Source organism: Podarcis cretensis (assembly GCF_951804945.1).
Source record: "Podarcis cretensis genome assembly, chromosome: 9".
Taxonomy (NCBI): Eukaryota; Metazoa; Chordata; class Lepidosauria; order Squamata; family Lacertidae; genus Podarcis; species Podarcis cretensis.
In genome coordinates, this window is record NC_137178.1 from 53,087,375 (window position 1) to 53,101,162 (window position 13,788).

General features: G+C 42.5%; 1 protein-coding gene and 1 long non-coding RNA gene across 37 annotated transcripts in view; one reads left to right on the forward strand and one right to left on the reverse strand.

The window, feature by feature from the left end:
- SORBS2 (sorbin and SH3 domain containing 2) overlaps positions 1-8,441 on the reverse strand; it is a gene marked incomplete at its 3' end in the record, with an annotated part of 187,956 nt that extends 179,515 nt beyond the window's left edge. For 16 of the 35 annotated variants that reach the window (XR_013842222.1, XR_013842223.1, XR_013842224.1 and 13 more), the window contains exons 1-2: positions 7,903-8,110; positions 7,705-7,799 (exon numbers count right to left, since the gene is read on the reverse strand). Of the gene's footprint in view, positions 1-7,704; positions 7,800-7,902; positions 8,112-8,200 lie in introns of those variants that run through there. The other 19 variants (XR_013842235.1, XR_013842236.1, XR_013842237.1 and 16 more) reach the window with 7 other exon arrangements.
- A 39-nt stretch (positions 8,442-8,480) lies between these two features.
- LOC307223772 overlaps positions 8,481-13,788 on the forward strand; it is a 44,172-nt gene continuing 38,864 nt past the window's right edge. For both annotated transcript variants that reach the window (XR_013842264.1, XR_013842265.1), the window contains exons 1-2: positions 8,481-8,613; positions 12,764-12,836. This is a non-coding gene — a long non-coding RNA (uncharacterized lncRNA). The remainder of the gene's footprint in view (positions 8,614-12,763; positions 12,837-13,788) is intronic.

Sequence of the window (13,788 nt, forward strand, 5' to 3'; positions counted from 1 at the left end):
AGCCATTTGCAGAAGTTGAACTGTAGAGCAAAAGATTCGGTTCACTATTCCTTTTGCATGCAATTAGCCCAAGTGGTGCAGGGACTGTGGCACACTGGGCCCTAAAGTCCCAGATGTAAGACCCCCACAAAGGCTTACAACAGGAGAAATATACACACTGTCACAACTTTAGCCTTTTGCCAAGACTTCAGCAATCCTTTCAAATGATGAAGGTGGAGAACCAGTCTGTAGACTACATGGTTTCATACTGGGAATTATTCCTCTCTCCTAAAGGGTTCACATTCCCATCCTATGTGTATACTGGGCCTCCCAGTATTTGTTCTGTGATAACCCTAAAACCCAAATCTAACCACAATGTTTCTATCCTTACCTATTCTTACACATATCCCACTTGAATGATTCTCCACATAAGACCATATTTCTGGAATATTAAAAACAGATAATGATCAACGTAGTCATATGCTGATGCTTCCATCTCAATATATAGTATTTCTTTCAGACTCTGTAAACACACCCTTCCTCTGTTTAGCAAGAATTTAGAATTGTTTTGGATTTTCATTCCTCGAAATATTTAAAACCGATCCCGTTTTAAACTCCAAGGACTCAATCATCTATTCTGACCTTCAGTCATAGCTGTTATTTTCTCATAGCAAGCTATAGCTTCTATAAATTAACAGGCCATCGATTGCTTTTACTGCTTTTATATGCCTGCAGGGCTTTGTTCCATTTCCCCCACTCTAGTATGAGCACTGCTGATATTGATTCTGTTTATTCTCTACAACACACTCTTTTTTGTTGTCCTCCTTCACTCAAGCATGTTGGTCTTAAGAACTCATTTATAGGGATACAAAATAAATTTTAAGCAGTTGTGGTTTAAAGGAATCTTGATAGCAGATTAACAATCACAGGGTTTTTATTGTGATAATAGGGTGAATGCAGTATATCCCACATCTTTGACAACTTGGCCATTGAAGTGTCATATAAACACAATGCTTTTCTTTTAAACCTGAAAGGTGAACGACAACTGTACACACACAAAAATAATTTGTGTTCATAATTTTGCATAAAGTCTTGGGGGAGATCTTTCAGCAAAGCAGTACTGAAATAAAAAGAATATGCTCCAGCTTTTTCAAATAGAATTTCTTTTCCTATCAGATGAAAAGTCTAATATTTGACTTGAAAACATCAAATCCACAGTTGCACCCAAATCAGTGCTTCTTTCTTGTTAAAAAGGTGTACATAAGAACACTGTTCAGAAACAAGTTGTTTTTCAAATGAAAGAAAAAATTCAACAGTAAGAAGTTCAGCATGAACAGGAAAAAACATTTGTTTTGGGTTTTCTTGATTTGTAGCTTTGTTGAATGTGACATATTACCTGTCAGGGCACAAGCAATTCAATAAGCAGTAGCAGTTCTACGAGAAGGCAAATTCTCCGACTGTCAATCATATCTCCATGGGAGGGAGTTCCATAATTAGGGGACTTCCACCAAACAGGTAAGGCTTATTGGCATCACCACCAAGAGGCCTCCCACACTGTTCTCAAAGGCCATGTTGGGACATACTGGAAAATGTACTCCATCAAATATTTTGTCTCCCCTCCAAGATATTGGGTTTTGTTTTGTTTATGTATTTGTATTTCTGCAAGCTTTGGAATTCCCCCATTCCCCCCAGCCTGTCAATATCTCATGTGTGGATTGGAAATATGTGCAATTTGGGCTACCTAAGAATCCACATTCAAAGGAGTTTGCTATTAGTATATATAATTACAGTAAGATTTTGCACTATTAGGAGACATTGGTCGATGACAAAAACCCTGAATCATACCCTCGAGTGAATTATGGGAATGCCTCCAACATAAATTTAAAATATGTTTACAGAGATCATATAGTAGTTTTTAAACATATATTTTCCAGTGCTGTTTACTTGATTTCTCAACACACTTTTGTGATTACTGAAAAATACAGGCAGACTTAGTATGATCCACATGATCCAAAGATATGGCTTTGACATCTGTCTGTCAACAGAGTCAGAATTTGAGCATGGCAATGAGTGGGACATCTTGCATGCCCATATCACAGGGATGGGGAACCTGTGACCCTTCAGGTGTTGATTGACTCCCAACTCTCATTAATCCCAGCCAGCATGGCAAATGGACAGAGATGGCAGGAATTATGCCCCAACAGTATGTGGTGGGTCACAGATTCCCCACCCTTGACATATTGTATGCATTCCCATAATCAGTTGTATGAGAGTCTGCGCAAATGGCAAATCCACTTAGATGAGCAGGAAAGTCAACAGAGACAGAAAAGAAACCACAACAGTGATAACATAAGCCAACTTCTTCATTTGCATTTGAGACCTGATGGAATGACAAGTCAAGCTGCGTCCCCCACTTCTGCTCTTTCTTCTCACCACACAGCCAATATTTAGTGAATACAGAACATGCAAAGTAAATGCTTTCACACATTTAATGTCATGTGCAGTTTGGTTCTCAGTACAGAAGCCAAAAGTAAATTTGTAATCATAAATGGAGACAGTGTTCTCTTTCTGTGGCCTGGTAGCAAAACACTAAACATGTTAGCTTTAAATCTGTGTACTTTTTGAACGGGAATATGTTTATGTTTTTATTTCATTCCATTTACTGCCTTAACTTAGAGCACAGCTTGTCTTGCTCATAAACCCTAGCAAAGCAGGAGCACCAAGCGGCAGAACAAAGTATTACAAAACACAACAGCCATCCTCACACAAAAGAGCAATTGGAAAGACTGGCATATAAAGTGGTTCCTAGGCAGCCAATCATTCAGTCACCAACCAGATGATGATCTCATGTGCCTCCAGACCATAGGTGATACCCAACCAAGTCATACTCAAGAGTGAAATCCTTGAACATCAGTCAAATCCCTTTCTTTCAATGGAGCAATGTTAGTATGACTAACACTGGATCTTACACCATATCCTGAGATCCAAATACTTTCTTTCCTGCACATTGTGTGACTTGAACTTGCTACAAAACAGCGCCATACTGCCAAAGCTGGGATATTTCACGTGATCATTTGTCTTATTTTTGCTTTCAGAGCTCTGTATATTCAGCTGCTAGAGACACACATCCAGTTTTCACTGCAGGTGGTAAACTTCAAGATTGCAGGGGTGGAAGGGGGGCTCAACATGATTGAATGCTCCTCCAATGCACATAAATTTCCTCCACCTTGAGAACTGGCATGTCAGGGAGATGTGGAGTTCTAGCATAGCCTTCTCAGTCTTTGCATGTGGGCTCTTTTTTATTTTTTTGCTGTTGTTAGGGAGGTGCATGTGAAGAGCCCACCTGCATTCTGATGGATTACAGTCAAGACAGATTTACAATCTCAGTGAAAAATAGGCCTTAGACAAATGCCTGTAAATTACTGTCCATTAAAATGAGCATATTGACAAACAAATATAGATTATAAGATCCATATACTTGTCAGTAAAGAACAGCTCCTGTAGGTTCTGCCTTTCTGTAACTTACAGGTATACGAAAGCTGGACATGAATGGCATTCCATTAAATGTCAGTTTAATGCCCTCCCACAACAAGTGCTGGACAATAGGGAACATCAAGTGAATTAATTAATGCATATGACTATTTACCAAGAGGCAGTTTACCAAGCTGTCCATGCAGCTGCGTGATAAACTGGTCACCTGTATCATCTTGCTAACACTGCATTAAATATCTTTTGTTTCAGTGCTTTATGGTTGTATTAAAATGTGTTTATTGTTATTTGAAATGCTTCCAGAGAACTTGGTGATTGGGTGGCCTACAAATACAAGCAACGACCGATGGATGTGCGATCGCACACATACGCCCGGCGCCAAACCAGGAAGTAACCCCAAAACATCACTAAAATAGCAGAATGGGGGTGGAACAGGGGCAGGGAGGGAAGGGGCAGAACGGGGGTGGGCAAAACACTTCACACGGACCCCACCAAAATGCATGGGGGTCCAGAAAGTAACCCCTGTGGAAAAAACTGTGGATTGCCTATAGTGTCATAAATACAGTGGTACCTTGGGTTACGTACGCTTCAGGTTACAGACTCTGCTAACCTAGAAATAGTGCTTCAGGTTAAGAACTTTGCTTCAGGATAAGAACAGAAATTGGGCTCTGGCGGTGCGGCAGCAGCAGGAGGCCCCATTAGCTAAAGTGGTGCTTCAGGTTAAGAACAGTTTCAGGTTAAGAACGAACCTCTGGAACGAATTAAGTACATAACCCGAGGTACCACTGTAAAGTTGTCAGAGCTATGGTGAAGGCTGACACAAAGAGTAGCCAAGAGCAAAGAGTGCCCCTAGCACAACTTACATTTCTAGGTACAATCACAAAAACTAAGTACCATAGGGATGGTGAACATGTGGCCCTCCATATACTATTAGGACTGAAACCCCTATCATTCCTGACTACCAACCAGGCAACATCTGGAGAACCACAGGTTCCCCCACTCCTGAAGTACACTCCTGAGTGCCCAGAGAAACTATTTCCCCCAGATGTGTGAAGGACCTTCCATACTGCCTTGAGCTCCTTCGAAGGAAGACAAAATATAAAAGTAACAATAAGGTGTACTGACCACCATTTTTTTGTCATCTCCAGAATAAGTCTTGATCAGCTTGCCAACATCTGGCCTCCCAAAAACAAGTCTGCCTTTCAATCCAACTGCCTTAAGAAAAGAACTAGATGTGATGAGGCATATATTTATTTAAAGGTTGATGCACTGGCACAGAAAAGCAGGTAGCACCATCTGTTTTTCTACATGAAACAGAGCAAACAAGGGAATGGAATGAAATCACTGCCTCCCTGCTCTGCCTTGTTACGCTTGTGCCCCATAAGCCTGTGGCTATTTTACTCCAGTCCAGCTTGGATACTACAGCTGAGCTAGACTAAGGGCCTAACTACATTGCTTTTGGTCACCTGTGCCACTGCCCCAAGTTATTTGATGAACAGAGGCTAGAGTTCTATTTTGAGCGGCTAGAGCCCTATTTGGGTGTTCCCGCCATAAGATTAACAATTGTGTGAAGGGATGAGTGGGGCTCTGCCTGCCTACTGCACCCACCAGCCCTTGAAATCCATGAGTTGGGCAAAATATATGTTTGTACAAGGTAAGTCGCCTATTTGTGCCTAGGCTCCTCTCCACAACACAGAACCCTAATTCCACACTATGAGCAGGGGAAGACTAGGTACATATAGCAAGCTACCTTCTGCAGACATCTCCCTTTCCAATTCATAAGATGAAGCAACACAGACAGAGTGGGTGCAGCCTCTGGGCACAGTTCTGCTCTCCCCACTATGCAATTAACTACTTGGTTCCTTTCGTGCCATGCTTTTGAAGGCACTCAAAAAAAAAAAAAAAAAGAGCAAGAATGATATTCTCCATTACTTCCAAGTGTCTGTAAATCCAGTGCGAAGTGAAGAAATAACATTACTCTTCTTGAAGCCCTCTGTACATGTTTGAGAATTTAGCAGAGGGGAGTCTCTCCCCCATCTCTCCTGGCATATCTTCCCCTCATTAAACCACATTTGTCTCTGGAGTTGTTAGGGTCCTCCAGGATTATGTGACTAGATTTTTCTGAATGTGCAGACAGCTCTTAAGGCTCCAGTGTATTACTTATGACCGAGGTCAACGTGCTATTAAAAGCAGAAGAAATCCATGTTTAAATTGAAGGTATGTTTCAATGAGCACAGCTCCATTCAAATACCATTTCTGGAATCCTGTGGGAAAACTCTTTAACACAAGGTACTCCGTACATTATGAAGTTGCAAGGAAAAGGGAATTTTGTGACAAAATTAAATGTCAACACATCTCAGCACATGTACACTGTGTACACACATAGAGCAACTTGTGTGTACAAACTTCATTCATTATGATCTGCACACAATACTTACATTAGTCCCTGTTAAAAATGCCATCCTTTAAAAAAAAGCATTGTGTGAAGCTGCACTCAGTGTTTAACAATGGACTTGACACAGAGCAGAATCAATAAATACCTGTTAAATTGAATCTGTGTGATACTATGAATGAATGACACATCATAGCAAAAGGGATGGGGGGGCAGTCAGGTCCTATATCTGAAAGATCTTGAAGTGTAACAAAAAACAAGAAATATAAAACAGGCCAGTTCAAGTAACTTAAGTGCTTGGAGTTGAAACTAAAAAACAACACAAAACATAGAAGATGCTTTGCAAAGGACTTGGTAGACAAGCGACTCTAAATGTGAATGTGTAATTCTGTGCACACCTGAGTACAGCATTTCCCAATCGCATTTAATAAATGCTCACATATATATATATATATATATATATATACGGAAAATACATCTGAAAATGTATTGGACTTTGGCACCTTTATTGCTTCACCAGCCCATAATACTACCTTTGTTACTAATTTACCTATTGACTTCGGCGCAGCCGTCTGCAATGTTTAATCTAGCAGCGATTCTATTATGTTAAGTATATTCTAAAGATTATCCAGTAGTGCTTTGGGAAAGCATGGAATTTTATAAAAACATGAAAGGCACTCCAGGTTTTCAACAACGTTCTAAGCAGCCAAAAATGATGGCATTCTGGCAAAACAGCCACCTATTACTAGTAACCTGGAGTGAGTACAATTCTCTCCTTCACCAGAATTTAAACATTATCTGCCTTACGCTATGTCAACAGATTGCGGTTTTATTGATCAGTTTTACGAGTTATTTCAAGAAACCAAAAGCCTATACGTTTAGCACCTAGACATATGCCAGAACCACACTGCTTCAGTTAGGTCTATAGACATTCCATGTGTGTATCTTTCATTTCCTTTGTCCCCAGTATTGCTCTTAACATGCAGCTTGCCACCGAGGTTGTGTTTCAAAGGAGTTTCGCTCTCCACCCCAGTCTAGCTGCATTTGTGGTCCATGTGGAGAACTGGCTTCCTTTCTATCAAGCCAGCCCCCAAACTCAGGCACACAATGGGTGTGTTGTGCTCCCTGTGTGCCTGAGTGTGGGTCTGTGGGAGCTCTTTGAAAAGGAGGTGTGAACTGTTTCTCTCCTACCTTACTCGCCTCTTAACAGCACAGCCATCAGAAACTAATCAAACACAGCAACGGGGCGTGCAGCCCACAAGACGAGTGCAAACGCCTCTTTTCCCTTATGACCTACATACTACAACAATGCAATGCAATGCAAGAACCGTGGTGGAGAGGGCAAGGGGTGGCCGGTACTCTTTCAATCTAGTTATATAGCAACATTCACGCTGGGCAGAATGTCAACACCGCAATATGGAGGGGTTTCAAGGGCTTCAAATTGTTATACTTTTAAAAACTCTCCCCAAGTCCTGGGGCATACTGATGATTTCCTAGAGTTGGGACAGTGGTGGTACAAAAGGAGACCCCCCCCCGAATGCACATCATCATCTCTGAACGTGGAAATGAAGTGAGAGGGGGGAGTTAACACAGATCCCAACAGCAACTGCTCGCTTGCAGTAGTAGCCCAAGCCTGACAGTTCGATTATCTGTGTATTGAAAGAAAGGCTATCTCCACTTTACACATTAAAATAAATAATCGCCCGGGCAACTGAATGTAAAATCAACATGGACGGCTTTTTTCTTTTTTTAAACAACTTAATGCAAGCGAAATATATACATACAGACATATACCACTAGGGTCTTCAGGGCTACGAACTGGAAGCAGGCGAACAAAAGCTTACCTTTCTCGCCGAGCAGCTCAGGCGCGCGCGAGCAGCAGCAGCAGCAACCTCCTTCCCCGACTAAATCCACAGCCAGATGCTCCCAAGACAGCAATCTGTTAATAGGAAGTGCATACAAACCTGAGAGGGCTTTTTTTTTTTTTACAGTTACACACACACACACACACCACAAGACAGAGCTCGTCTTGAGCTGCACACCTGCTTGCTTGCTTGCTTGCTCGCTCTCAGCCAGGGGTGTGTTTTGCATGAAGCGACGGCAGCAGCAGCAGCAGCAGGCAGGCAGCGTGCAGGATCAATGTTGTGAGGAGAGGGCAACACCCTTCTTTTGGGTCACCAGCTCGCTCTCTGAGAGCCCAGCCGGCGAGCTGTGGAGATAACTGCAGAGCAGCCTCGCTTCCCACCCAGCCCCCACCCCAACAAGACGCGCACACGCACACGCGCGCACGCACACACACAAAAAGGAGCCCCTGCCCGCGCGCGAGACTGAAATATGTACCCTTTATCACGCTGCATTCCACCTTTTCTCAGCTGGGGGTGGTGAGGGGGGGGGTGGAGGAGAGCAGCGGCGATAGGCAGATTGTCAAAATGGCAGCTGGGAGGCATTCCCGGCTCTATTAATTAGACCCATAATGGGCTCGTTTCTTCAGTTTCCTCGCAATAAATTACGCCCCCCCCCCCCCGCGCGCGCTTTGTGTACTCCACGCTAAAGCCCAGCATAATATGCTAACACTCTCTTTACTCCCCTTCCCCCCCCCCCCCGCCCGCAAAATGGCTGGTCCTTTCAGCACTGCTGCAGACAGCTCATTGGGTTCCACTAGCTTTCTGTAGCCATGGCAACAACCAACAGACTCATCCACCAAGCATGGTTGATCATGTGCGGATCTCATCCCCCCCCCCCCAACACAGGAGGTTAATTGCTGTTTGTCTTATAAGTACCGGGAAAGGGGGTGGGTGTTCACGCAGATATTGCCAATCTCCCATTAATTAGACGCGATGGAGATTTTGGGTCCTTTGCTCCAAACCTAGGTAGAGTTGTGCAATGTTAGAGCCCTATCCTATGAGCGGCATAAAATAAATGCCAGTGTTAACACACTGTCTGAAACAAGCTTTCTCTCTTTCTCTTTTTGTCTTCTTCCTAGTCCCTTTCTCTTTCTTTTCTTCCTCCTCTCCTCCCTCCTCTCCTCCCTCTTTCTCTTTCATTATTGTATGAAGTGGCAAGTGTAGAAAATTGGTCAGAGGCTTGTAAAATGTTTATAAGGCGATTGTCTGCTTATTCTGAAGCTCCGTCTTTATGTCTGTTGGAATCCCCTTGTTTATTGAAATGCCTATCTAACTATTATCAACAATAATACTTTTTCCAGAGCAATTTCGCTGTGAACACTCTTTGAATGGTCTTCCATAAATGTGGGATGGTGGGGCAAGGGGGCGGGAATCAATAGTATCCAGTATTCATCCTAAAAGTGTAAATCAAGAGATCTTGACATTTGTTGCCTTCAATGTGGAATGTAGACAGAATGTTACTAGCACTGTTATTTCGGAGTGCCCCCATTGTTTTTCCAGCAAGGCCTTTAATGCTTGGTCTCCAACGCATTGAGCAGATGAAGCTTTTTTTTTATTTTGGGAGAGAGATGCAGAGTTCAAATGGCTCCACCTTTAAAATTTCTGTGTTATCTCACATATTTGGTGAGTTCTGCACAGCTGAGAGATCTGTGAGGATACTGAAGGATATTATGTGAGTTTGCATAAAACTTATTGACATGCTTAGTGGCTATTGCACATCTCTTCTCAGAGCTTACATCCTGCCATATAGTGCCTTATTCTGCAGTTCTACGTACTTTATATCCCAATCAGATTTTCTTGTTGACTCATAGCAGTCTGAAGAGCTGTGGACACTTTCACTTTGTATGGTTGCACCAATGCTACATTAGGACACCACAACATTTTCGTTTTAAAAATGGTGGACACATAGTGCTTTCCTTCTGTTTTTTCGTTTTGGTAAAACGGAGGTGCCAGTGCTCATATATTGATAAAAATGCATTTTTATCAAGAAAGTGGCTGCCATAGGCAGCAAAGAAAGAGGTGCTGAGTAGACATATTTTTATAGCTGTGTTAAGCATTTGTAGATTTTTCTCAATACAAGCAGTTCAGACCAATGCATGGTTACTTGGAAGTTCCACTGGGATGCATTCTCAAAGAAGCATGCACAGGACTGCAACCAAAGTAGCCCAAATGACAAGGGTTCCAAGAGGTGGCTTCTCATACCCCTGTGTTAAGGCCAGGGTTGTCAACCTGAATAAAATATTGGGGGGAGAGGAAATCCCCACCCTGCATAATGGATCACATGGGGCAGCACACACACACCATTTGAATGGTAATACATCAACTTGGGGGGGTGCCCCTTCATATATTTTATGGGGTGGGGGTTGAAGGGACCTTGGCCCCTAGGAGTAGGCTTCTGTGAATAGGGCTGTGTACACACAATACCTATAAAGCACATTCTTTGCCTCAAATAATTGTGGGTGCTGCAGTTTACCCCTTGCAGAATTACAATAACCAGCAAACAAGCCAGGGCCAGCCCAACACATTTTGGCACCTGAGGCGGACCACAAAATGCTGCAACCCTCCCTTTCAGGGAAGAAGAGATGTGGGAAGATCTTTATCAGGAACAAGGAGTGGCGGGGGGAGATCAACATTGGGATGTGTTGCCACAGTGGATCCCGTCACCTGAGGAAGTTGCCCCATCTGGCCTCATAGGTGGACTGGCCTCCCCTGTATCCCTGTGCTCCTCCGAAAAGCCCCTCTGGAGGGTTGAGGGCTTTCCTGAACAATGAGGAGCTAGGCTTAGGAACTGCTGAGGGAACCCCCAAATCAAGCTTGAAGGAATGAAGAAGTTAACATGCGGCACCCCACATTGTCCAGAAGGTCTCCCAACCCTCCAGAATGATTTTCACAGGGTCTCTGTTGGGGAAGGGATGCTTTCCATCCATGAACTTCCTTAAGGTCAATGATATATGTACAGTTACTTGGGAGCAAGTCTCACTGAACACAATAGGGCTTACTTCTGAGTAAACATGCATTGGATTCCTATGCATGTTGTTGTTATGAGCTTGTCTGTTCTGTTCTGGACTTGGGGCTCAGCTGGAACCTAATAGGGAAGCAAGATCTCTTGGGGTGTGAGCTTCCTCACCCTGTGCTCAGCTTGTATATGTGTAGTTCAAACCATATATCCTAAGAACACCATGGTCTCCAATGACCCTTATTTCTAGGAAAATGAACCCTGGGAAAGTGCAGGAATCCCCGGAGTCTCTTGCTGCTCAGAGACTAGGGTTGCATGCAGCAATATCTTAGGATGCAAGTCTTGGTGTTTTGCTTTTCTTGGGCCTTACTCCAATTGCTTGATTTTCTAATGTGGGATAATTATTACTAGCAGCAAATAATCAAGTATTTTGGGAGGGGAGGGGCTAGCTGATTTTAAGAGCCTCAGGAGCTCCAGACAGAGAACACTGCCAGCTGCTATGACTCAAATTCTCTTTCCTGAACCATGGCCCATGGGCACTGACCAGTATGGTCTCTTTTTTAGTACCAATTTGCTGATTTTGCTTCTGACTCAAAAGCTGCTGGCAGATGCACACATAGCAATTTCTACAATTTATTACTGACATGTAATTACTTTGCATCACTTACAAATACCATTTCGCTGCAATTAGTTTAGGAACTCCTTGACTGTAAAGTGTACAGCAAATAGAGAGATGGTACTGCAAATCCCTATTCGCCTCTCAGTGGTTTGTACTAACCTTAAACAGAATTGTACAAAGTTATGGAGCCACCATACACTCAGTATCTTGTTAGGCTATCCATGTCCAAAAAGGGACACAGTTGGGCCACTAGCTGAAGCTGATGGAAGGCACTCCATGCCACCGAGGCCACCTGAGCCTCAGTGAATAGCAATGGATCCAGAAGCTGTGTGCTCACTCCTTCAGTGGGAGTGTAACTCCATCAAGAGCAGGCAACCTCCCATCCATCCAGTCTAGGGAACCACCCACTAACTTGAGCTTCAGTTTATTGGCTCCCATCCAGTCCCATTAGTGAGGCAAGACAAGGCATTATCATCTTCTGCACCTGCTGACGTTTCTGAACCATCGTCAGAGGCAGCCCCACATAAAACACATTGCAGCAATATAGATGTCTTCCTATTTAGGGAGGCTGTGATTCTGCATCATTGGAGGTGCTTGTTAGCCATTATTCTATCAAAATTCTGAGTAGTTTGCAAAATATGCAGGGCAGGGCATTACTCTAACTTCTGCTTTATTTCCTCCACCATTTTTTGGAATCACCTCTGCATTTACCATGCGCAGTAACTATAATTTTTCACACTTTGCCAATCTTATCAATTTGGGTTGTGAGCTACAGTACACAGAATTGTAGGTTCTGCTCATGATGGCCTATTCAGAAACCCACAGTGTCATAAAAAGGAGACCATGCTGTAGAGAGACAAGGAAAGCAAACCACACACAGAAAGGCTGCCTAGTAAACCTCATGTCTGAATATGTTCTGGGCCTGATTTGGTACACAGCATTTCACACATGTACACATACAAACCCCTTCTCAAAGTTAGCCAGGGCTAAGCAAGACAAAATAATTTCTTTTTTTTTTTTATTTTTTTATAATAATTTTTATTAATTTCCACACATATAATAAAGAACAATATAAAACAGTATCACATCATACTCATCGGTTCTTACCCTTCTTTCTTTGACTTCCCCATACCTCCCCATCCCTGCATCCTTGTTTAATAATTCTTTAGCAACCCTTAAGTCCATTGTCTTAGTTCCCTTTCGTAAAAGTTTCTTAAGTTTTTTTGTTTACTGCTGCAATTCTTTACTTCTTACCCCCTGACATCCTAACATTCCTCAATTTTGCAATTATTTTTAAGATATATTTTGAAGTTCTTCCAGTCCTCTTCCATTGTCTCAAGACAAAATAATTTCATTACCTTCTATTTGCACTATTTCCACTCTGTGGAAGCTAAGACCCATAATGGACATGTATTTTCTTGCAGGAGTGAATGGATTAAATGAAGTAAAGAGGATGGCAACCACCATAGACTTCTGTTTCTGCATAACTAAAAAATGGTAGATAAGAAAGCTTGAGGAAATTTCTAAGGAACCACGTGATTTCTTCGACCTCTCTTTTTCTCCATATTAGCCCTGAATAGCCATAGGAATTGGCAGTGACATTCCCACCCAGAGACTATGTTATATTGGTTTGGCCTGGGTAACCCAAACATTATTGCTGCATGTTCACCCCACAAGTTGCAGAGTTTCAAGATCTGGCATGTGTTCACAATCCAGGCTTCAGTTATAGTCAGCTATGTTTAAAATCACCATTTGCCATAGTTGCTAGTCTACATTTAAACAGAGAGGCATGGATGTTAGCTTGTTCCATGAACTAATGCTGTCGGTCTCTCTGCTTGGAGCTTTACTCATAATGACAATCATGTCTATCACTCCTCACTTTGAGGACAAGAGTGGCAGACATTCCACACAGCTTGTCTCCAGTCCAGACAGATGCTTTTATCCTCACATCGTGCATGATTGCATGTTATTGCTTCCAGTTGCTATTTGCCCCATGCAAGAAGCGTCCAAATTCCACTTCAGTAAAATTGGCAGTACCTTTCAATACCCGCAGAAGGGTTACAGGCGGGTGCACTTTTCAAAACACATTCTTATGCTATTATTCTCCTACCCTGGGGAAATTGGGACATGTGAAATTAATAGAAAAATTAGAACAGCTTCTATGAATATATATATATATATATATATATATATATATATATATATGGAAGCACTGCAAATCACATTGCTTTTTGATATGACTATCTGCCCTTGCATGCAACTGGCATCACTACACAACAAATGCCAGAAGAGCAAATCCTACTGAAGTAGCAATTACAGGAAATAAAATTACCCTTCTAGATATAGGATTGCTATAATTATTCTTGAGGGTAATTGAATATCCAAACTGGGAAGAAAGTTAAAGGCCGATCCAGTTGGTTCCTGGTGTGTGCTATGCGGCAAGCACAGC